Source organism: Macrosteles quadrilineatus, unplaced genomic scaffold, assembly GCF_028750875.1.
Source record: "Macrosteles quadrilineatus isolate MER2022 unplaced genomic scaffold, UCM_ALF_1.0 Scaffold_5__1_contigs__length_97177068, whole genome shotgun sequence".
In the NCBI taxonomy this organism is placed as follows: Eukaryota; Metazoa; Arthropoda; class Insecta; order Hemiptera; family Cicadellidae; genus Macrosteles; species Macrosteles quadrilineatus.
The window spans coordinates 76583876-76609172 of NW_026542598.1; the positions used below are offsets into that span (position 1 = coordinate 76583876).

General features: G+C 35.2%; 1 protein-coding gene and 1 non-coding gene across 5 annotated transcripts in view; both read left to right on the forward strand.

The window, feature by feature from the left end:
* LOC128994322 (MAP kinase-interacting serine/threonine-protein kinase 1-like) overlaps nucleotides 1–25297 on the forward strand; it is a 128346-nt gene that overhangs the window by 61024 nt on the left and 42025 nt on the right. The window lies entirely within an intron of this gene.
* Nucleotides 24826–24899, forward strand: Trnai-aau (transfer RNA isoleucine (anticodon AAU)). Its single transcript has one exon. It is a non-coding gene; the product is annotated as a tRNA-Ile (tRNA).

The window sequence follows — 25297 nt, forward strand, 5'->3', positions numbered from 1 at the left end:
CGTGCAGCATATTTTATTCTATTGCTTAACCACTGGCTGCCTATTTCTAGCATGAAATAAACCCATCTCGGAATTACGAATTTTAATCTTGGATTTGCAAAAATTATTACGTGACAACGATATCCATCCTGATTTTGGTGTGCAAGAGTTTGCTTAACTTTGGCCGTGTCCTTGGTTCAAACACCATGTGTCAACGTGGTGCGACTTTGGGTGATTCACAACTACGCCGACCACACCGCGACATCCGCCGGAACCGGTGTGTACTACGCAGCCGTCGTGTGCGCCACGCCCACCGCACCTACTGCGCAGCCGGGCTGGTGCGTAAAAACTGCGTAGTACACGAGACTGGCGCCGGCCGGCGACACACGGCGCAACCTACGTTGACCGACTTAGGGAATAGTGGTGACACTAATTATTTGGAGTCCTCAAGTGAAAATATTTTGGGATCCTTGCAGTCTGTATTAAGGGCATAAGTCATGTAAACAAGAAGTAAAGACGGATTTATAATTATGACAGTGGAATTTACGACATCATAAAAAGATAATTCGATGATTCACAGTTTCAGGACTACTGTATTTCCTCTCTGCTATGTGGCTGATCTCTCCTGAATGCTAAATACTCTTGCTCAATCTTTAATCTTCTCATCGCGTATACATGCAATAAATATTCAACATGATATCCCAGATTACATTCCTAACACGGCATAGAGTACAAGATAAGTGGTTAAAGTGCTCGCCTGACAATCAAAAGGTCGCCGGTTCGATCCTGAGAAAGGTCGGTAACTTTTTAATGGTTCGAAAATGGACCCAGCTGGTCCTGATCATCGGGCATCAATGAATAATCCTGACTGATGAACCAGCTGATCTTGGTCAGTAACAAAGATAAACAGAGGATCGTCTTACAACACTCTAAACCCATTCTTTTCTCATATTTGGGTTAAAATACGCACATAGGTAGCGTCCCCGTCTCAAATAATTGATAATTGATACACAACCATTTTTTTTTTTAAGTGACGGTCATTCATCGATGAGTTAACAACTAATACGCTATCAATTTATAGGAATACCTTTTAGAGCAAACAACTAAGACCGAACTACAAAATCTCGTATACTTTGGCATTTTTGTATCAAAAGCGCAATATTCATAACTATTTAATGGAAAAGGCTGTGCAATCTGACGTTTTGAAACTAACTGGAAGGGTAAGGTACGATTCCGTATATACATCCAGTCTGTCGTTGAGTATCGCCCCGATGAAAACTTACACAGCTACCAAATGTCAACCGATAGGTAGGACGTCTGTTTACAATTTAGTGCTCGTAAAAACATGACGCAACTTTTATCGCCTTCCTCAACCCTTAAGTAAATTTGGGATCATCTCATAACTCCAAGGTTTCATAACTCCAAGTGATCATAACTCCAAAGTTTCATAAGTCCAAGAGATCATAACTCCAAATTATATTTAATCCAAAGTTTCAAAACTACAAGTACCCGAAAAGGGATAATTTCATTACTCCAAGAAAAATATAAGTGCAAGTGATCATAACTCCAAAGTTTCATAAGTCCAAGATATCATAACTCCAAAGTTTCATAAGTCCAAGTAAAAATTAAACCAGAGTGTCATAACTCCAAAAGTTGAGTAGAGTCTCATATCTCCAAGTGGAATGTGTAGTACAGTCAGCGCCACAAGTTCCTGCGCTGTCCGCACCGCTGTAATACTGTCAGCAGCATTTGCCGCATCATTGTATCCATATACCTACCGTCGCCTGTCAAACGATTATGTAATTTTGTTATATACTTACAGATTAATTAATTGCTATACTTCTTACTTCTATGCTAAAGGTACTTTAACCTTTAACTACTCGCGCGGGTTTTACTAACGTATGTACTCGCGTGGGGTGTTTTTGACACCCCGTTATTACATATTTGTTATAATTGTATTAACACTAATAATTGGTAAATAACATTTTTTGTTGTTATTTAAGTTTATTAAAACGTTTTTATTAGCTCGCTTTCTTGTCCGGTACAAATTTTGCAATCAATTTTATACTAACTTCCCGATGAGCTAGAGACTTGAAACTTGAAACATAGCCCACAAATGGAAGACAATGCAATATAATATCATTTAATTTTCATATTTCCCTTGGGCTACGCCCCATGGGCTTGTTTTTATTTTACTGTATACTGTTCCCAATATGAAAGAGTTATTTATTTTAAGTTATACAATGTAAATAATATATTTCTTTTACCAACTGCAGTTTGTGTGTGTATTTGGTCAAGTTTTGCATATAAACCATTTGTTGTATTAAAAAATATGTATTTTGTCATTGAACTGTTTGATATTGAATAACTAGCATATATGTACTACCCGGAAAATATATAATTTTTAAAAGATAATATTATGTCTGTGAATGGTAAAGGTATTATTTTTCCCTAAAATGTACTACTAAAAAAACAGTTTTTAGGGGGGGGGGTCGTAATACACACAAGTTTTGTGCAAACAAATTTATTTATATGTCAAAAACACTTGTTTGTTATCGAAATAAATGTCAATAAAAAATGTCCTTTCATTACTTTTAGAGTCTTTCGCAAAAAGAACAACATTACATTATACAGGAACTTGTACTTTTTACGAAACGTTAACACTCACGTGGGGAGTTGAAAACACCCTATACTTTGTAATACACATGTATTACCAAGTGAACACTAGAGATCGCACGGGGACTTTGAATGAGAAACGTTCCTGTGTTTCACAGTTTTAACTTTACATTTCAGGTAATTTACACTAAGTGTACAATGCAGTTGTCTGCTTGCAACATTGAGCAGATAGCAGACATAATAATCAAATAATTTCTAAAGTCAATGTTACATATGTTTCTCGTAAATGAAATGTATACTTGCAGTATCCAATCTCATTAGTATATATTTTGTTTCAAATGAATGCAATGTCTAATTTCGTTATTCAAAGTCAATTACAAGTCTGGTTCAATTAAATGTATTGTCTACCTCAAAGTATATATGTGTCATCTGGTTCTCATAAATTAAATGTCTATTTGCAGTAGCAGTATCCTAAATCAATAGTACGCCAGCTTCACAAAAATGAGAAATTTACTTGCAGTATCCAATGTCAATGGTCCATTTGGTTCACATAAATAAGATGCCTATTTGCAGCATTCAAAGTCAATGATACGTCGGGTTCACTTAAACGAATTGTTTACTTGAAGTATACAAACTCAATGGTACATATCGTTCACATAAATAAATTGTCTACTTGCAGGATCCAAAGAAATGGTTAATTTGATTCCCATAAACGGAGTGCCGATTCGCAGTACTGTATATTAAGTCAATGTTACGTCTGGTTCACGTCAATGGAATGTCTACTTGCAGCATCTAAACTCAGTGGTATCTTCGGTTCATATTAATGGAAGTCCTAATTATTGCAGTACCTATTCAAAGTCTGCATTATTTAATTGTAAGTCTAGTTCACTGAAATGGAAAGCCTACTTGGAATTTCAAGTTAAATGGAAATATAACTCAATGGTAGGCTTATATTTGGTTCAAATGTAATGGATATTTAGATTATTTAAAGTCAAAGGTGTTTCAGCCTTATTCCGGTGACCATAATTATTGGTTATTATTATTGGTTGTTTGCCTGATTGTATTTACACTAAAATGCCTCCTTAAAAATATCACATTTATTCCCTATTCAAATACTGTAGAGTTAATTTAGCGAGTACTTAGGTTTGCTGCAACAGGGAGGGGAAACAGTTTTTTTGTTGTAAAGTGTTAATAGTTTAGTAGGAAATTAATGTATTTTCCAAATCTGATCAATATTTGTTAATAAACAATCAAACTACAAAACTTAAATTATTCTCCATAAGAATGACATTAGAATTTTCTCCGTAACCTGTAAACCCGATTTCCATCAAAATGATTGTGTTGTGGCCCTTATAATTCTAAACTAAATAATGCAACCCCCAGTACTGTAACGATTACGGTTCAAAATTTATTGCCATTTTGTGATTTTTCCTACCAAATTATCATAGTAGTTACTCCCACTGCTTACCCATGATACTAGTTGTTGCCAAGCTTTTCAAATAATGTATGTGCCAGATTGCTGATTCTGTTTATTTGATAGAGAATGGTTTAAAAAAATTATCATCATTAGAGCTTACAAGAGATATTGGCCTTTCTTACTTAGATTTACTTTTTTTAAACGGACAGTTCAGAAGACGGGGCATGGAAGCCACGTCATGTTGGTAACATTGACAATTCGAAGTAAGCGGCAGGCAGGTTGCCAGTATGGATACTAAAAAAGTCCCACACGCCCCTGCTCGCCCCTCCACGCAACTCTCCAGCAATTCCAGAACATGAAAGGATCCATAATGTCATATGGGTTCAAGTTATGACCAAATGTTACAGGACCACTTTTGTTAGCTGTATTGTTCTACACCTTTTAATTTGTCTAAATCTTCTCTAGAGTCATTATTAAAAGAATTAATAAATATTTTCGTAATGAGCGACATTTTCTGCCTGTAGGCTACACGAAACGTGATACGTATATCTACAGGGTGTCCCAGAACTCTCTACCAATATTTTAGGGCATTGTTCCTGGGTAAGAAACATATCTTAATATCATATTTAAATCGTCCGGAAGTCCTTAGTTACTCAGATAGCCGCCATTTTGTTTTTTTCACTTCTTAATTTTTTTCTGAAAATTGGTTAAACATACGAAGTTGAAACTTTGCACAAACATTTATGACAACTAGACAAAGCTACAAATAAATTATGACGATTTTTCAAATTCATAAAACAAAATGGCGGCTGTTTAAAATTTTGTTTCTTAAATTACTCGAAAACCGTTGATTTTACAAACATTTTACAAGAATAACTTTTTCAAGGCAATTTTATTACAAATTGATCGACACCTTAATCTTTAAGATCGGACGAGTATTAACTGAGATATGGCAGTTTTAGTGATACGTGACCGCTGGAGGTTAGTTGCAGCGCATGCTGAAAGCGGTCACGAGTCACTAAAACTGCCATATCTCAGTTAATAGTCGTCCGATCTTAAAGGTTAAGGTGTCGATCGATTTTTAATTAAATTACCTTACAAAAGTTATTATTGTAAAATTTTTGTAAAATCAACGGTTTTTGAGTAATTTAAGAAACAAAATTTTAAACAGCCGCCATTTTGTTTTATGAATTTGATAAATCGTCATAATTTTTTTGTAGCTTTGTCTAGTTGTCATAAATGTTTGTGCAAAGTTTTAACTTCGTATGTTTAACCAATTTTCAGAAAAAATATAATAAGTGAAAAAAACAAAAGGGCGGCTATCTGAGTAACTAAGGACTCCCGGAAGATTTAAATATGATAATTAGATATGTTTCTTACCCAGGAACAATGCCCTAAAATATTGGTAGAGAGTTCCGGGACACCCTGTATACAGAGTGATCAACTCAAGGAGGCCACCATTGGGATATCGGAAACGGTAAGAATGAGAGAAAAACTTTAAATGGGGGACATTCCTTTATTTTTTGTGGCAGTTAAAAATATGATTTTGTATTTTCAAAATTCAGCCGCCATTTTCCAAAATGGCGGCCAACTTTGAAATTTCTTATAGAACACCCTATATTTCAACATGTTTTCGGATAGAACATGCAATTTAAAAACTTTTTTATTCTTTACATTTTTTCGATAAACCCACTCGTTTAGGAGTTACAGCCTAATTATTTATGCTGCAATTCAAAGAAAAGCGTCCTACAAAAATTAAATCTTTAAAAAATAAATCATTGAAAGGACCCATTTGCAAATTATTGAAACATTAAAAGTCATAGAACGTCCCCTAGTAGAAGAAATAGAGATAATATTTTTTAAAAGAATTAACTATCGTCATTAGCCTGTATAATGAAGAACACCTGCAAGATTCAGATTCCTACAAACTATGAACGAGGATGTTAGCCGAAGTGCTACAATTTTTAGTAGGAAACATGGACTTAACTTTGTGACCATTGCAGAGGAAATCCCTCTAAAGCCAAATAAATCTGGTACGTCAATGACATTAATCTATGTTTTCATACAAGTCAAGCAATTTTAATAATAGCCTATGAAAATATCCAAGAGCCCCCTACTAACATTTTACTGAAGGCATTTAATTATTATTCATATAATGCTAAGGGAAACAAAAATCAACTGAACAACAGAAGGTCTTTAACTCTGCATTTTCTCAGGTAAATATAATTAACGTTATTGCAACTAAACAAAAAATACACTAATTGAACAAATAAAATTGTGACGGACAACAGCAAGTCCTTAAGGTGATAAAAACAGATTCTATCCTTATTAAAGAATAACTGAAATTTGTAAACTTACTGCTGGCGACAAAGGTGGTAGCACGCATAGGTTTATCAATAACGAAGATAAACATGGACAACCTTATGCGGCTATAAGTCAGGAAATATTTGTAGAAAACATTAAAAAGCAACAACAAAAATTATGAAATTATGAAATATGATAAAACATTTACAGGAAATGTTGGTTACTGTTATGTACATCGTGAGTATCTCCATATGATACACACCGGTAGGCTTTGAGTTGACTCTTTTAAACTCATTGTAAATATTACTGTTATTGTTTTTTAAATAACTTCTGTAATACCGGTACTTTGCAATTGCTCGAATTCGAGCAAAATGTACACTAGTTAGTATTGGTAACAGATTCCTTACTCTCATAAACATATGTTTTGACGCCACAAACAAATTAAATCCGTTCTCTACATATTATTTAACTATCATCCAGTTATTAGCGCTTGCAACATAAATGGCTCCATAATATCATATTTTAATTTCTCTAAAAAATGTAAAAAAAGGAAAGGATGGTGTTTTTGGCCTCTAGGGATCTCAAAACGAAAATTAATTCGGTCCGGGGTCCAGGTCTTACATGAGTACTACAGTAATAGCTTATTCCCTATATGGGAAATTAGCTAAAAACACACAACTGATATTGCTTACATATGTTGTGTATACAATTAAGTGACTCTCAAGAACCATAGAGTTTGGATGAAGAATTATGTGTTCCAACTTGGGAAACAAAGAGGTGTGTGGTCTCTGTTAAACCATAGATAAAATGTCTACTTCTTTTAATCTATGGTTAAACATTGCATTTGCCCGTCCACATAAGACTACAGATCTGTGCGTGTAACGTATCAAGCAAAGCAAGGGATGAGCCAGTACTACAGTACGAAGGTGAACAGTACTGATAAAATGTTTGTGGCAGTGAACAGAATCCCACAAATTTTACTATATACTTTCGATTATTATTACTATTATCTCTCTTGTGAGGTTTACAAAAATAAATTTCACTGGCTATTAGAATAGCCTACATTAAATTATGTTTCCTAAATAAGATCCTTCTTGTGTCTACTTATTTATTCTCCTTATTGGTATGACAAGTATTAGCTATATCTATATATTAATAGGCAAATATGTTTCTTTAAGGCCCTTTTCTCAGCTCGTGTGCATCGCAAGGAAAATCTACGCATACTGTTAGAAACATATTTTCCTGTAGATAACCAGAACAACTTAATAAATTAAAAAAATGAAGAAAAATAAGTACGAAAACGAATTTAACATAAACAAAAAAACTAACATTTGGATTATGAGTTAAAATTCTGGTGACGCAATAACAACGATAAATATACAGAAAATCAAAACAAATTGAAGACTGGTACACAATCATCACATGTTTGATTTTCAGCGTGGGATGAATATAGATAAGTTCATATTTTATTTGGATTGTGGTCGAGTTTTGACCACTGGACGACATCCATTCTTATATTAAAGTACTTAACTCATTAAGGTACTTAAATAATACCTAAATGATAAATACCTTCGATTTAACTCAAATAAAACAATCTGGTATTAAGTATAGATGTATTCACTCAAAAACATATTTCTATGATAATTTAGTCTCGAAATCCAAATGTTTAGACCTATCTATAGATTATATCCGCTTGTTTGGATCATACAAAATCTAGATAGTATTTTTTAAATTTTAAATATGGTATTTTTTTTATTAAACCCATTATGCACTACAGACATTTTGCGTACAATTTACTTTGCTAACATACACTCTCATATTTGTTACGGAATAAAGATTTATGAGGGAACAAGTAATTGTAACTATAATCAAATTTTATATTTACAAATTTATGCTACAAAATGAAACCTTAACGTGGATTAATCCTGTGTAAATTTTTTCTTAAAAATAGGAGATGAAAAATAGTGGAAAAAAAGGCACTACGACTTATTTGCGTTGTGCACCACGAATATTATGTAGAAAAAATTTCGAAATTTCGTACATACAGCTGAAGAAGTTAAGACTAAATATTTTTCATAGTTTAGAAATTTTAAAACGTGAACTAATACTGTATTTCCTTAATATTGTTGTTGGAAGACGGCAATTGCTAAAATACCGTGCGCGTAAACTAATTCATTCATACCTCGTGGTGGTCATCTAAGTCGATTATTGGACAAACTAAAAGTCTTACGAAAAAATGTTTGGAACAAAAATTGAAGAACATCTTATTATCTATACTTTTCTCGCTGAAAGTTTTCATCTGACCAAAAAATAAAAAAAATCCTCGCTCACTTACTTTTTCATGTTTACATTGAACAACCTTTTCATATTTTCCATTATTAAAAATTAATCATCTGCACGAACTAAATTGTATTTATATAGTATTAAACATCAGTTTACGCAGAATTTAAATATGTAAATTTCATCCTCTCACTATTTTTATTACAATTTAGACGAACGTGCAAAGCGACAGGGAACGCACCACTTCGAATAGTCTCGCCAACATCGGAAACTCTCTTCCAGCATGTGTGTGTGTAATGGGTGCGTGTGTGTGCGTACGTTATCGTTTCCTGCACGGACTGTACCCATTGTCACTTGGAGTTATGAAACTTGGTGTTATGAACCCTTGGAGTTATGAAACTTGGACTTGTGGTCCTTGCAAATCTGTACGTTTGGAGTTATGAAATTTTGTATATTAATTTACTTGGTTTTATTTTAACTTGGACTTATGAATCTTGGAGTTATGAACGCTTGGAGTTATGAAACTTGGTCTTATGATATTTTGGTTTTAATTTACTTGGACATAATTTTACTTGGAGTTATGAAATGTTGTATTTAAAAGTACTTGGAGTTATGAAAACTTGGAGTTATGAACCTCACCCAGTAAATTTATGGTTTGGAATCAAGTTACAAACTGCGTTTGTTACATTCTTAGGCATGCTATCTGTTAATTTTCAAAATATATTTTGTTTATTTGCCAGTAGACTGTATTCAGAATTGTGCTTTGTAATAAAACAGTTTGTTGTTTTTCAGGTATGCACTCTTATCCATGCGACACGTAAGTTAAAAAAATAATATTGAAATGTATGTTTAGTTATGTATTATAATCGGAGAGCTAGTGGTCTAGTGGTAGAGCTCGGGGCTTCGGCGCCCAAAGTTTCGGGTTCAAATCCCGCAAATCGGCAATGGAACTTATTATTATGTTTCTTGTAAGTACCCGATAACTCTCTGATAGTTTGGACATGGACTAAGTTTTCCACGATTTAAGCTTTTCATAAACAGTCCTAACTGGGGGACAGCAACAGCAAGCTTCTTTTAGTCAGAAACAAAGCTACACAGACCATCGAACTCTATTTTACATTTATCCAGCACCCATGTTGTTCACAAATGTGTGTGTCGCTGTCTTTAAAATTTGATTGTTCTACCAAATAATGGGTTGTATCGTGATTATTGATTTCTTTCTTTAAAGTAGAATTCGTAACGAAAAATGGATCAAGCAAAGCATGATAGTACAGAGACTTGACGGAGACAACCATGCGTGACACAGCTCGACTGAAGCGTGGAACTTGTGTGAAAACAAACACAAATCAGAGAGTAATGAATGTCACGTTTCTACAGACCTTTGGTTCGTCAGGTGATGATTACAAGGCTATTGTCTAGTCATTAGTAATGACAGCTAGCAGACACAGTGACAGCTAACAGCTGATCGTACGGTAGTGTGACTCAGTCTAATTCAGTTATGTGTCACGAATTATTGTCACGTTATAAAATATACGGGGATTACTCAGGTGGAGTTTTTTTTCACAACATTAGGATCTTTGTTAGGAAACAAACAAATGTTCTTGTTACTATCTTGTCGACCCTTTTTAAAAGATTTCGCTGGAATCGAATCAGCAACCTTCAGATATGAAGGCGAGCATTATAACCACTAGACCACCTACCCAGATGGATTGGCGGGTTGTGATTTTCAACTCAAATCAGGCATTTTGTAACTTTTTGTGATTCACGTTGTCTATATCCACTGAATACTTGTTTTACTAGAAAATGGGATTTCTTTGTCAAGGAGATGAAGGGAAACATGTTAAGGTATAATCAAATGTACTGATAACTATTGTTTAAATCATCCACCCAAAAAATTTATCTAACTCCGCAGTAACCTTAACCAAAATGTTTTTTTTTTTACCCTCTTTACTGCTGTATCGGTCAATTATGGCGTGAAAATCATGAAGTGTACACCTGTGGTAGAGGTTGATGGGAATGAGTGGGAGGGACCAACACAAAATAAAACATCATATGGCTCAAGTGGACGTTGACAGGATGGGTGGTTTGTTCATTCCAACTTAAATGTGGTATTTTGCTACTTTTACCTATCCTTATAGTCACCTTGGATGAATCATTAACCCAGACAAATCAGCGAGCACATAATAATAATAATAACTGCGCAGTAACCTAAACAAAAATATTCCGCTATCTGTGACCCTCTTCACTGTATCGCAAATGTGGAGTTTTTAGCATCCTGAGGTCTTCAGAAAAACACGAAAGTTTATCACGTGAGGTGGCTTCAAATGAGATAGAGTCGAAAAACGGGTTCGGGTCAATTATTGATGAACCGCGTTGAAAAACTAATCCTATGATTGCTTGAATATTTTGAAAGACCTTTTTGAGTTCATTTTCATATCTACATACGTATCGACATGTCTATATTTTCTTGGATTTTAAAGGACACGTTTGATTACTAGTAGATTGCCTTTGGTTATCTAAATAGACCAATACCACGCCATGTGTTTGTGGTTCTTCACCAATACCACCAAAACCACACTTGGTTCTTCTGTACATCACAGAATGTGTGTTCCCAGTACGACCTTAAGTATGCCATTCCATTCCAGAAGACTCCTGCGGGAAGATAATTGTCTATATCTTGGCAAATATTTTGTTTCAGAGAGGAAGAGATCTAAATTACAGGATATGATTCTTACATTCTTTGTGTTTCAGAGGGTACCAATAAACTGTTGCCAAAAGTAGAATCTGTTGTACTGTAGGCTGGTCTCCAGAGAATGGCTTCTCTACAACTGACAGATCACTGCAAATATTATTACCTATTAGGTCGTTATATATATTGCATTTCAGACGACGAATTGTAGGTCCCTCTCCGTATTTCAGAAGACCTTGAATAGATTATTTTCTATTGTGTTTCCTGTTTTGGCCCGTAGGAATGTGATGTAACAAATTACTTCACTCCAAAGTTGTTTCATATACACCAGAAGGCGATGGGTTGTAAGAAAACCTTGTATTGCCAAGATCTTTTGTAATCCGCTGTTCGGAGTACGGGCTGTAGGTATTTCTCGAAGGTACGTAATATTACCAGAAGCTTTTCTACCGGGTGAACGTCCCAAGGGTCAACTTGCAGATGAGCTGGCACATGACCGATGTAGCCTTGCCTTGGACACCGGCCACTGGTCATGCTTCATCTTGACACCCGTCAGAGATGGATACCACATCATCTGTCTATATGCCAATCTCCCAACATTGTATGTGCGAATATGAAGTGGGTGAAAAACATTCGGTTGATAGGTTATGTAAGCTGTGAATACGGTTTGGTTACTCAGTATGTGTTGCATATTCAGTTAGTAGTGGCATTGCCACAGGGGGTTTCACCTCTGCAATCCCGTAATCACGAGTTTTAACGGTAAAAAGAAAGTTCTTACTTTTTTATCCACAAGTTATGTTATAGACTGTATGGAACCTGTATTTTGAGTCTCCGCCTTCCTAGCGACTGGTCGCTATTGGCCAGTCCCTATGTAGACGGATGGTCACGGGATAGGCTCCGTCATACGAAATCATACAGACTACAGTAGAGTAAAAGAGAAGAGTTTTGAGAGTTGAATCGTGTGTGGGGACTGGGACTGCGACCCGCATCGCTCGTTTGGTCGTGACATTGGGGGAGCCTCAAGGTCAAGGGCACGAGTTGTTGTGCTTCTGGTTTTTAAACGAGTGGTTCCATAGTTTCACGAGCATGTATATATTTTTTAGACAATGCTTTTGTACGACCATTTATGTATCTGAATCTGTACTGTATGTATAGAGAATAGTAGTCATTTCAAGAAGCAGTTATTTTTTGTCCTCTGAAACCTATCCAAACTTTGCCTAATGTAACCTTTCTACAGTGGATCTCTTCTTGATAAGACCCAATAGAATAACTCACTGTAAATCTAATAAAGTTAAGAGTAAATTATACCTGTATCAAAATTGGCCACAGCAGGTCTGTATGTAAAGTTCTCCAGCATCAAAAAGTCAATGATGTTGTACAGTGGGTGCGGTAAACGAGAACTGTTATCAGTCAGTCACGTGTGATATCAAGGCAGTGCTGATATTGGTGTGTACAGACTAGAACCTAGCTTGCAAACATACAGTCGATACTGTGTGTTTATGGCTTCTAGATATCAGCACACAGTATCTATTTCGCATATCTGATCCAAGGAAGCCGTCCATGCCGTGTTTGCAACCATTGCGAAAGGAAATCGATCTGTTTATTTCTAAAATGAAGAGTCAATGTTGTTTATTGACCTTTGCAGTTAAAGAATAGTGAAGAACAATTCCTATTCTTTCTTGGTGTGAATATTCAGTTTTGCCAAGTTCTCATGGTCATCCTGATCTTAAATCATGCGCTGAACGGTTTTCACCTTCAATATTTGCGAGATGACAACTCAAGATCTCGTTGGAATGTTGCAAATCTGCCGACCTTATCTCACCACACGTATTGCTAATATTTGCATAATTTTCGTCAAGGCCTGCATTGCTAATAAATCACGGTTGACAAACCTGCAAAAGACTTGATTACTATTGTCTTTGCTTCGTGATTCGAGTCCATCAAAGGCAGATTCGTCTATAGTAAATGAAAATGTTCTTAGTTCAGTGCAGTACTGTTCTATGAAATTCTCTGTACTTACAAGTGTATGATGTTGAGTGATTGGGAACTATAGAGAAAAAGAGACACTTAACTTTTTGTGGGCAAAGAAATTTTAAATTTTTACCAATTTTCTAAAAGCAGTGTGGAAATTTGCGCTCCATTTAAGAAAAAGGATGATATTGAGTGAGGAAATAATATACGAAAAGTTAGAAGGGGAGACCCTTTTTATAGTGGGTGAAATCAATTAATTCCTTACTTAATCCCACTCTCATGTCGAATTCGTAGAATTTTCCAGAGGAATATTCCACAAAAGCTCTCCCCTCTGGATCAATAATCCCATCAGACCTAGGGCAAGGGAAATGATATTGAGGGGGATCATTCGTTGAACGATATTAAATCCAAAGGGGTGCTATCCTACTCTTAGTTCGAACGTGTAGAATTTTCCATGGAATATTCCACGGAAGCCTCTGGATCAATAAAGAACCCCAGTAGACCTAGGACAAGGGGGATGAGGTTGAGTAAGTGAGGGGTTATAAATATTAAACGAAGGGGAGACTCGACGTGGGCGAAAGCAATTATTTCTAAACTCATTTCAGGATACATTTCTTAGCACAAGGGTGGATTTCATGCCACAATTTAACTTCCACCTTTGAAATGCAGTATTTAAGTGATGGTGACCTTTGATGTTTCCTATAGACATACCAGAACTGAGAGAACCCTGGGCAATTTCGAGCGTGATCTTTTCGTTTCTGCGCAGGTTGTTTTGTTCTTGGGATCTCTATAGTATCCAAGTGATTATGTTCTATTGGTTCTATTGGACTTGCTGTGTTGTAGACAGATTGGCGAATAAACTAAGCATTATCTATTGCTTCTACTTTACACTACATCCATTTTTAGCACTTCTCTTGAATGTATTATCTCTGGTTACAAAATCAACTTGGTAGTAAGGATCAACTGAATCAAATCAACTGAAGTAGGATTTTAAACATTTTTGTGAGTTTATTTAAGAATATTAAGAAGGTCATTAGTCATTACTTTATTTTGCAACTTATTTAGAGTATTTATAACTTAAACTTGATATGATATAAGTCTTTGTCTTGTTTAAGGAAACTACTTATCTATCATCAAGGTCGTACCTGTCCGGTCTGGACACTTAAACCTGTCTGACCTTATTTTTTAACCTGAACTTCCGCACTATGTTTTTGTGCGTTCTTTTCGTTCCTGTGTGTAGATGTTGTCGACACATGGGGGCCGAGCGGAGCGACCGTGAAGGTCACCTTCACACTCCAGTGGTGTGCCCGGGCGGGGGGGGGGGGGGCAGGCGCCAAAACAATCCCCCCTATGTTGTTTGGTGGCTCCCCCCAAGTCCCCCCTTGATGCGGCGGGCCACATACAGATTGGCCAATGGTTTAAGGGTCGTTTCTAACATACAGATTGACCAAAGGTCCTAATGAGCAGGGACAAAAAATGGGGGAGGAGCTTACAGCAGCGATGTCCCGTGTGGGGGAGGAGCTTATCTATTTAAGTCAAGTATTTGTTAACTGTTTATGATCTTACCAGTCACAGAGGTGGCAAGCTCAAGAGACGAATTTTACTTTTTAAAACACTTTATGTAAGCTGCTAAGTAAACAAATAAGGTTCTTACATTCAACTGTAGCTTAAACAAAACGGTGCGGTATTCTAATGCAAATAATAGGCTATAAAATCTAACTAGCTAATTGCTTATAAACTCACTATCAATTTCTTGTCAAGTACACAAAGTACATTTTTTGGGAGGTCGAGTTGGTTACGAAATTGTTAGTTTGTTTGACCTAGTTATAGCAATTAAGATAATGTTACCATTTGAAAGTCCTGAAGTGTTCTTTCAAGATTCAAAGCATAAGCATTCTCGTTTTTATGTGTATACACATTTTTTGAAAATTACCTTTAATATCTGTCTTAGTATTTCGCACACGATGTTAATTTTTAAGTTCACAAAACCAATCTAGCAATATTCATTATAGGAGTAGTATCTTGTGTTGCTTAGTCTATGGTAGTATCTATAATATTAAAACGTGACGGATTTTTTATTTCACCATTCTGAATCAACCACTTGACGGATGTTCATGATTTTTGTGTTTGAACGAAATATAATTTTGAGAACTAGGGAATGTCGAAGCCATAATTTTAGTTTAGGGTTTCAGTTTTTTAGAATTTAAGTTTTAATTTTTAAAAAGTCTAGCAGCCGACGCTAGCAATTTAAAGCATTTTCAATGCTGGTTTAACTAACAGCTGGTTTATAACTGTCATTGAAATGTTTATGTTACGAGTTGTTTGTTTACAAAAATATTGTTCGTTGGTGTTTGAGTTTGCTTACATACTATTTCACTTTAAAATGTAGGTAGTTTTCCCTTACCGTGAAGGATCTGCGTTATCAGGAATTGTGTTATTTTTAACTAAACATCTCAAACACTTGCGTGTAATCAATCAATCAATCAATTTGATTGATTAAACGCAAGTGTTTGAGATCAAGTTTTGTCGTAAATTCAATCTGTGTAAGTATTTAGTTTATGCATTGCAAATTTCAACTCATATTTGGGAAATATTTTTTCAGCAGTTTATCGCTTAATTGTTTAAGATATAAGTGGTTTACGTGTTAATACTTCTTTTTCTGTATGTTTGAATGGGAGTATGTCGGCATACTAAAATTTTGGTTAGTAATGAAAGCGTCAATCGGTGTAGTAGGTCTCAAAACTGTTAAATAAACTGCAGGGTGCAGCAGAAACCAATGTCGACTCATACCATACCAACTATCCCCGTAGTACCGATGATTCAGAAACTTGGGCACTGACTAAAGAACCGAAAAACCTTAATGATGGGTTAGATAATAAAGTGCAGAGAAAATATACAGACCAGTTCAAGATAACGGCCGGAGGTCGAAATAAAAAAGAACAGAGAGCTAAGAGAAATGTGTTAACACTAACACCCAAATATATGGATGCTTTCCAGAAGTAGGTAAAGCTTGGATGGACATTCTGTGCATAACCTTTTAAAAAGTATATCCCAAGGAGTACCACACGATAGACGGGAAATATCAAGTTATGAAATGCATCCTCAGACTGGGATCTAAATTTTGAAGAGGCAGGTGATGGAAGAGAATCCTCATAAAAGTTTCAGTGGTCACGGAGGTAAGATAAGGTACGGTAAGTACATAAGTAGTACAGTATGCAATTGGAGGTGGCATATATCTACTCTACTCAAAACCAGTGTGAATCGGTCGCCAATCTCACTTCAAGATTTTTCAAATCGACACAAATGCTGTTTTATGGTAAAATTATCGGATTTAAAATACATATCGCCATATTTTAGGTCTATATTCGAATGGAATAAATAGTTGTTCACATTACATTTGTTTATAAGGTGATTTTCCCCATTAAAACTTCCAGAATTTGTGTCTGCGTGTAAACTAGGTGTTCTGGATGATTCCGTTTAGTTGACAACTCGATTCCCGTATTAGGACGGGCCACCAGCTCGTTCATATTTAAAATGAATTAGGCCTAAAGAATTTTGTCAGCTGTTTCAACTACACAAGTTGGTTCTATGATATTCAATAGCATTAAAGAGGCCACCTCTGTGCCTGGTAAGATTAGAAAACGTTAACAAACACTGTACTTGAATAGACAAGCCCCTCCCCCACATGGGACATCGCTGCTGTAAGCTCCTCCCCCATTTTTTGCCCCTGCTCATTAGGACCTTTGGTCAATCTGTATGTTAGAAAAGACCCTCGAACCATTGGCCAATCTGTACGCGCGCGATGCGGCGTAGGCCTTGCAATGGGCGGTTATAAAAAAGCTTACTGCGTATTTTTTCCCAGATGAGCGATGTGCTTCAGAACTGAACACAGGCCTCCGATTTTGTAAAGTCCGTGAAATATCAGAAAATGCCTACCAATAACGTTTCAGAAATATGTTTATTCTGTACTCCAAACAAAGATACGTCACTTGCATTTATGTACAAATGCAAGGATTATTGTAGTGTATTTAAGTATGTCATAAATGTCGTAAAACGGTGAAATCGCTTATTGAAATATTAATTAGTTAGGATTTTTTTTATTTCTCAATATTATAAAATCCACTATTGGACTATCCCTGCTACAATATAATTTTCTGTACGTTTTAAAACGCACATGATTTCAGAAAATTTCGTTTCAATGTGTTTATAGCGAAAGTGTATATATTATGTGTTTTTACTGATTACGTTTTTAGAAAATAAAGTATATGGTATTTCACACCATGACAGATTTTGACTACCTTTTTAGACGCATTGTTTTCATAATTCGCATTTGAGAGCATCATTATTGAAATGACTACTTCAAATACACAACAACCCAAATAAAAGCCACAATATACTATTTTTTTTATGTCATGTAAAATTATCTACACCAACAACTGATAACGTTTTTAACAGTTTAACTTTTACAACCACGTTTCGCAGTTTTCTTGTTACGGTTGTTAACAAGTCTTCAGATAGTGTTGTTGACTCATCTTTCATTTAGGCGCAGTTTCTGCTCACGAACACACCGATAACAAAGAGCTTAGCACGAGGGCTGTATGACCGTTGATGGGGGTGGGGCAAGTACGCAGAACTTTTACTACATCCCCCCGCCCCGACCTTCATCTCAAAATCAATAGCGGGGCCCATTCAGCTCCCGTGCCCGAATCTTTGTTTACATTCGCAGACTATTTTTGCACCGGATATATTTAGATTCGATCGTTTCAGTTTCATTTTGGAATACATACATTTTTCATTGATCGCAGCGAGTGATGATGTATTTAATGTATTTTATAATTTTATGGTACATTTTAGCTTTTTTACGACGAAAATTGCATTTATTTTGTTCGAAAGGGAAAAATAGCATCATTCACATATATGTTGTATGTTTTAATGTTTTTTTAGGATATTGTAGTCGGTTTGGTACTGGTTGATGGGGAGAAATTGTAAAATGTTCTCTCGGCAACCCGGATTGCATGAATATGAGTGTAATCCGGAGCATGCTTAATCCGGACAGCCAATTTGTTAACATTTTACACGGCTAACTTAAGAATGCGCCATTGAAAACTACGTAATCTTGTTGACATTTTATACTGCCAAGTTAACAATGTGCCATTGAAAACTACGCAGCTCTGTTGACATTTCATAAGGTAATATAAAATGCGCCATTGTAAACTGCGTAGTTTTGTTTTGTGTTTACTTCAGTTTACTTGTTGTTTTGTCCTTCTTAGATCTTATCAAGTGTATTACTTGCGTGTTTCTTAGTTCAATAACGACACAGCTTAAGTTTATTCGTTTATTCAATTTAATCCGGGCTTTAAATAATCTGGACAACTCTGATCCAAATTAGTCCGGAGTGGTTACTGCTTTTTCGTAGCTTTTGTGATATCCACATTGGTAGAACATAAACAGATTTTTGTAAATGTTTACCTGTTTAGGATATTTTTTAACAATTATCGGTTGTATCAGTAGCATGAAATAAGCTTGTGAATCTTGCGATATTGTGTTGGGTATCCCATAACCCTAGCACAGGTATTCTAACACCTTCATCTGCTAGTGTTTTGGAACCAGGTGCAGGGGCAAAAAACTAACCCAAACACTGGAGGGGAATCTTCCATAGAGGATCAGCTGTTGGTCACGTCACCACTAGGGCGTAGCCCTTAGGTGAGGGGAGGAGTGGAAAAAACCTCAACTTGGTCTAACAAAACACAATGAGGTCTGGACACCCTCCTGCTCTTCCAGGAAGCAATGAGGAAAACGTCACTGTTTGTTTTGCCATCGGTTCAAATGAGAGCTTGAGAAGAAAACTGTTCGAACTACACACAATGAATCTATGCTACGAAATAAACATGGTGTCTGCTTGAGAAGAGACCTTTAATAACGTGTCCTATACTATTTAAGTTAGGCCAGGAGGCAAGGATAAGCTATGTTAGGTTAGGTTTGGTTAGGTTCTAAGCTACATCGACTTCATTTCCATAGGCTAAATTAGCGTCCATCTTGTAAAAGCTCTCTTTGGCTCTAGCAACAATCTGTAAAGATTAGGCTAGGACATTTGCTTATTGAAAATTGTAAGTGGTCGATCCTTCTTGAAAATATACTGACAATGTTTTTGTTGTCTCTAACTTCATTCTGGTGGATACGTAGATGTTAGTGAACACCTCCTTTGTACACCTGTAACACGTTTTTATACGATTAGTTTCAGTAAAACTATCTCTTTTAATATAATCCGTGCTACTCCTGGGTGTATACTGTATACTGTATGTGGCAAAGCCCTAGTAGACGTTACGATAGTATTTTGACTGGTACAACCATGACGCATTTAATCGACGGAGCGTGATTTGCAAGTCGCATGACTTATCCAAGGTCACCTTGGAAAGTGCTAGAGTGTCAGGAGACTCAAGGCCACGATGACCCGTGCAGACGGTTCCGCTTCTATAAGCATAACAAGTCTACCTGCAATTCACCTATAGTACATTAGGAATTAGGATGATGGCCGTTTAAAGAATTTCATAGGGAAGAAGATATGGTTGGCTTGGTGTGTTAACTCCATCGATGTACTGTACATGGGTGTATATCTGCTGTATACATCGATAGTTGTTTACTCATGGGTTATGGATTGACGTCTCTTTCCTGTACAGTGTACAGTATTGCAGTCCTTGTAGAAGTTCATATCTGTGATTCAATCCTACTCTTTAATTTAAGAATGGGCGCACAATGATTTAAAAAAAAATTCGTAAAACTCAAACTAGGCCCTGCTCTAGAAAAATTCTGGTTTGAAACTAAATTTTAATATTTTTGCTATGGTTATTTCTTGCAGGTTGCACATATGTTTTGGCAACACGATTGATGTCGTCTGATTCAAGAAGATGTAAACATTAATTTAGTAGGAGAATCCGAAAGGTAGTTTTTACACAGAATGAAAAAATAACTTCTTTATCAGCATCGTACGTGTTATTAAATTAATACTTTTAATACTTTTCAATGAAATGGCGACCATACAAAGTAGGTATTTAAACCAAGTATGAATGGAGATGAGTGTAGGATGAGTGGCGCGATCTTGTAGTCTTCTAAGTGACTAAGACCTGAAAGCACAAAATATACGTAAAATAACACTTGCAATAATATATTTACACTTATTCTGTTTACTCACAAGACGGTAAATAAATGATGGTAAGTGGTGATCGATTTCGATCGGACCGAGATTGAACCAATACAAACACATTATACGAAGACGCTAGTGATGGGCCTAAAAGGTTGTACAGAATAGTTGTGTCTCTTTTGTTTTTATTTTGTCTATCAATTCATGCTATTTTCAGTTATCGTCCTTGTTTGTTCAGTATGAGCACAGACAATGGAAACCATTAAAGTATTATATTGTCTGTGGTATTAGTTGTTTATATCGTTGGTTCAGTAATTATGCTCCGGGGGAAACGAACTTTTACTGAAAGTTTTGCCTTCTGAATTTGTGTGTTTCAATTATTGTAGCTTGAGTAATATTTATAAGAAGTGATTTTCAAGTAGTCGAACACCATTCCAAAATTAGTGGGGTTAAAGATTTAGGCAGCGATGTCGATGATTACAGTATACTATGACCGTTGAAACCCAATTGATAGCATTGACTTTATGTTGATAGTTTGAAAACGAATTTTATCGTACTGAACCTATGGTTAATTAATAAAACAAAGTTTCCTTCTAGTACCACTATATAAACCTTTCAATAAATAATATTACACTGAGAAAAAGGTGTTAACCAATTCTAACAAATAGATACATTATCATTTTTCTATCGAAATACAATTTTAAAAATTAAGTTGCACAGTTGAAGAAATGCTTGCGAGGTTATTTTTAATCAAATTTGAAAATGATTCGAGCTTTAAACGGATTTCAAAGATGTGTTATTATCATTAAAAGTAACGGTGCGAATAGAAATCTGGAGACCTTCCCTTCGGCGGTTCTTGGTATACTTTCTATATGACGTCTACTTTGATACTTTGCTAGAACATTCGGTAGACCTTGAACAAGTTATACCACGTTATTCATTCTGGAATGAATGGTCTTAGTCATTTGGATACGTTGATATGTAAATGAGAAGGTCTATATTTTTGGCCGAAGTAAATTAATTACACAAATTCTCAAAATAAACATTTTAATTGCGATATTTACTCATCGTAAATTAAGATTTTATTTTGATTATATTATGTGACGAATAAAGTTTACTTCCAGTTTTGGAAGCCTAGTTGAAATCCCACTAACATAATGTGAGTGATTCTATGTCATAATGCTTCTCTGTGTAGTTTTAGCGAATTTCAAATATAGGAAATAAGCTATTACCGTAGTACTCATGGTAATGCAGGACCGATTTTTTTTTCGTTTTGAGGTCCCTAGAGGCCAAAAACACCATCCGTTCAAATTCATATATATATATATATATATATATATATATATATATGTGTGTGTGTGTGTGTGTGTGTGTGTGTGTCCGTCAGCACGATAACTCGAGCAAAAATGATCCGATTTTGATGAAATTTGGTACAAACGTGTAAACGTACGTTTATTCGAACGAGTTCGCGATCCAACATGATCGGACCATGGGAACGGGGGTTTACGGGGGGTTTTATGGGGTAAAAATAGGGTTTTCCCATTGTTGACCCAAAAAACATAAAATTTAGCAATTCCTTTCCAAACCATTTTGTAGAGCTTAAAAAAAAACAAATAATTTAGTATATTGAAGCGTTATTATGCGCCTAATGGTTACGGAGAAAATTCCAAAAAATTGTAAATTTAAAATTCCCATGTTATTCTTATGGAGAATAAGTAAACTGTTGTAGTTTGCTTGTTTGTTAACATATTTTGATCAAATTTGGAAAATGTTTTTATTTCTTATTAACTATTCACATTTTACAACAAAAAAAAAACAGTTTTACCCTCCCTGATGCAGCAAACCTAAGTACTTGTTAAACTAATTCTATTTAAATTAAGAATAAATGTTATATTTTTAAGTAGACATTTCAGTGTAAATCCAATCAGTCAAATAAAAATTCGCTTAGTCTGCAGGTTTGCTGCGGCGGGGGTATTTTTATTTTATTTTCTTACTGAAGCAATTTTTATTACAATTTAATCAATGATATCTCCAAACATTTTATTTCTTTATTTTGATTTTTTAAGATGATAAAAACCTGCAAAAAACGAAAAAACCCCGATTTTTTAAACAGGCCCGAACGATTTCGATCGTATCTAAGTACAGTATATTATAGACTTTTTTAACTCCAAACAAAACTGTACAACTCCCATTTCTGTAAAAAAAACTACGTTTCAGAGGTTACTGCAACGTGATTTTTTCCCATACAATATTATTTGACTTCCCCCATGATAAAGGTTGTTAACAAGCTATAGAAGAAGGTATGTGTCAGAGTGCTGATACCGTTTATTAACTGTGTCATAATCACATGGCACCAATGTGGAGACAATTATTTTTAACCTCTAAAAATAGTCTTCCATGTGTCAGCATTGTTTTAGATTAATGAATACATTGTTTCATTTCTAACGGTTTCACTCGAGCTATTTCTGAAAGATTGCATCATGGCTCTGAGGGCGACGTGGGACGCGATTCGCCAAAATTTGATTCATAACCAAAATGAATATCGTTGAAAACCGTAGCGTCAGCTGGACGAAACGATGAAACGGAGGGAAATTTGCCAGTCACTGTGCGTAGGCAAAGGGCGTAACACTACATTTCAATGGGATGACTTGTTGGTGATGCAACTTCTACACCTTCCATAGTATACATATAATTATATATAAATAAATATATATTTTGGGATAAGTGCCAAATTTATAGAGAGTATTTTTGAATCGTTGGTTATTGTAAATTAAAGTACTTACATATTAACTGTTGGGTTACAATTTGTTGGTCATTTTTGTAAGAAGGTCGTGAGGAAACAAGGATAAACAGAGCACAACGATGATGATTTTGACAAGGGTTAGTATTATAGCCCCCATGAGTCAACCCCAATTCCACCCAAGGCTCCATCAAGGTTTCTAGTCCACTTTACCCTTCGAGAAATATATAAAGCAAATATTGTGTTGAAAATGTTTACGCAAATTAATTGTTCTTAGGATCGATTTCGACGTACTAAGTAAATAAATAATATTTTAAAAAAATTACAAGCGAATTTCATGTACAATGGTGTCAAAACTAAAACTAAACTAGACTAAAATAATCCACATAGAATATACTGAAAATTAAAATAAATTTACTTCATATTTTATTAGTACAATATAATTATATATTTACAACTTTTTTGTAATAGGTCTTATGTAGAAATGGACCTTCTCTATTAAAAGTGCTGCCCTATGTAAGTTAGGTAAGGTTTTAACTGTTATAACATCTTCATTTTCATAGGGAAAATATTTCATTGTAGCAGCCATAATCATGAGCCAGTAGTATTTCTAAAACAATACATACACAAGTTCTGGTGACCACTTTTTCCTGTAACTCTTCAATGTTCACCCACGAAAGTTTTCCGTTTTCCCCTAAAATCCCAAAAGTCCCAGGGGTTTCCCAATAGAGTAATTACCATAAGGAAGTCATCCCAATGTTGATGATACTGAGATCGCGCGACTTATCACTTTGGTGGGCTGGACGTGATAAGGTCACAAGGTCAATGATAAGACGGCCTTGATTTGACCTCGCACACTAACACCAGTTTACCATGTAAATACACTCGGGTGTTTGTATTGGTGAGTTTTTGCCAGACCATGTGACTGTTTATCGTTGGATTCTTGAACCTTCGCTTTTTAAGTTCAAATTGTCGACTGCTTTTCGGTATTATTGGGTCCCATTAATAAGTCGATTAAAATTTATAGGAAATATTTTCATTGTTTCCTTTCCCTTGGTACACATTTTTACTTTCCCTTGTCGATAATTTTGGTAAAATTTGACTACGTGTTTAGTTTGGTTTTTTATAGTTTTTGTGACTTTGTTTTACGTATTGTTACTTTCCTCCATTTTATTCACTATAAAAAAGTAGTAAAAGTGCGAATGGTTCCATTGTTTGGCAATGTTTTGTTATTATTTAGATATTTTCTACTTTCTAATCACTCTTTAATTACTTTAATTTAGTTGAAAATTAACAAGAATTTATTTTCTAGTAACATTTTATTAAAAGTTTTTACTCGGGGAATTAGTTCAATAAAATTCCTTTCTCCTTAAAGTGGCGGTATTTCATATTGGAGAATCGTGAGGATTTTATTTTGACGAGTAACATTTTTAATACACATTTGGGTATATTTTTTTTAAACTGCTGTATAATTTTATTTTATATTACTCACTAATAAAAAAAAATATTTTCTTGTTTTTTTAGAGCACTCCACCTCTTGAATAAATCATTCTAGTATACGAAGTATAACTGAACATGGGGCAATGTACCAGGGTGAACTCAAAATTAATTATGTTTACTTTCCACTTCCAAAATATATTCATTGTTATTTTAGTTTTGTTCATTTTTATCCTTTTCACACCTCGTCTCAACCTGGCCCATTAGCTCAGTTGGTTAGAGCGTCGTGCTAATAACGCGAAGGTCGTGGGTTCGATCCCCCCATGGGCCACTAACTTTTTGTCAGCTAGAATCGCGTGACAGATTAGAAGTTTTCATTTCAGTTTGTAACAACCTGAAAAAATTTCATTTTTTGCCTGTTTTGTATTTAAAAAAAAATTTCTTGACTAGTGTCTTGTGGTTGAAAATTCATCTGGATAAAATATTTTTCAACTTACATACATGGTCATAAATATTTAAAAAACGGTTTTCAAACCACCAATCATAGGAACAGTAGAGAATAAAGGTCCTTAGAACAAGAAAAACTACCTAACTCATTATACAATTGGGACTATTGATAATTTGTTTCAATAAAATATCCAGGCTTAGGAATCACCTGATCTTGAACGGCACTTTTTTTATTGTCTGATTTGTGTTTGTAAATTCCAGTAGTGTCCTTATCTTAATATA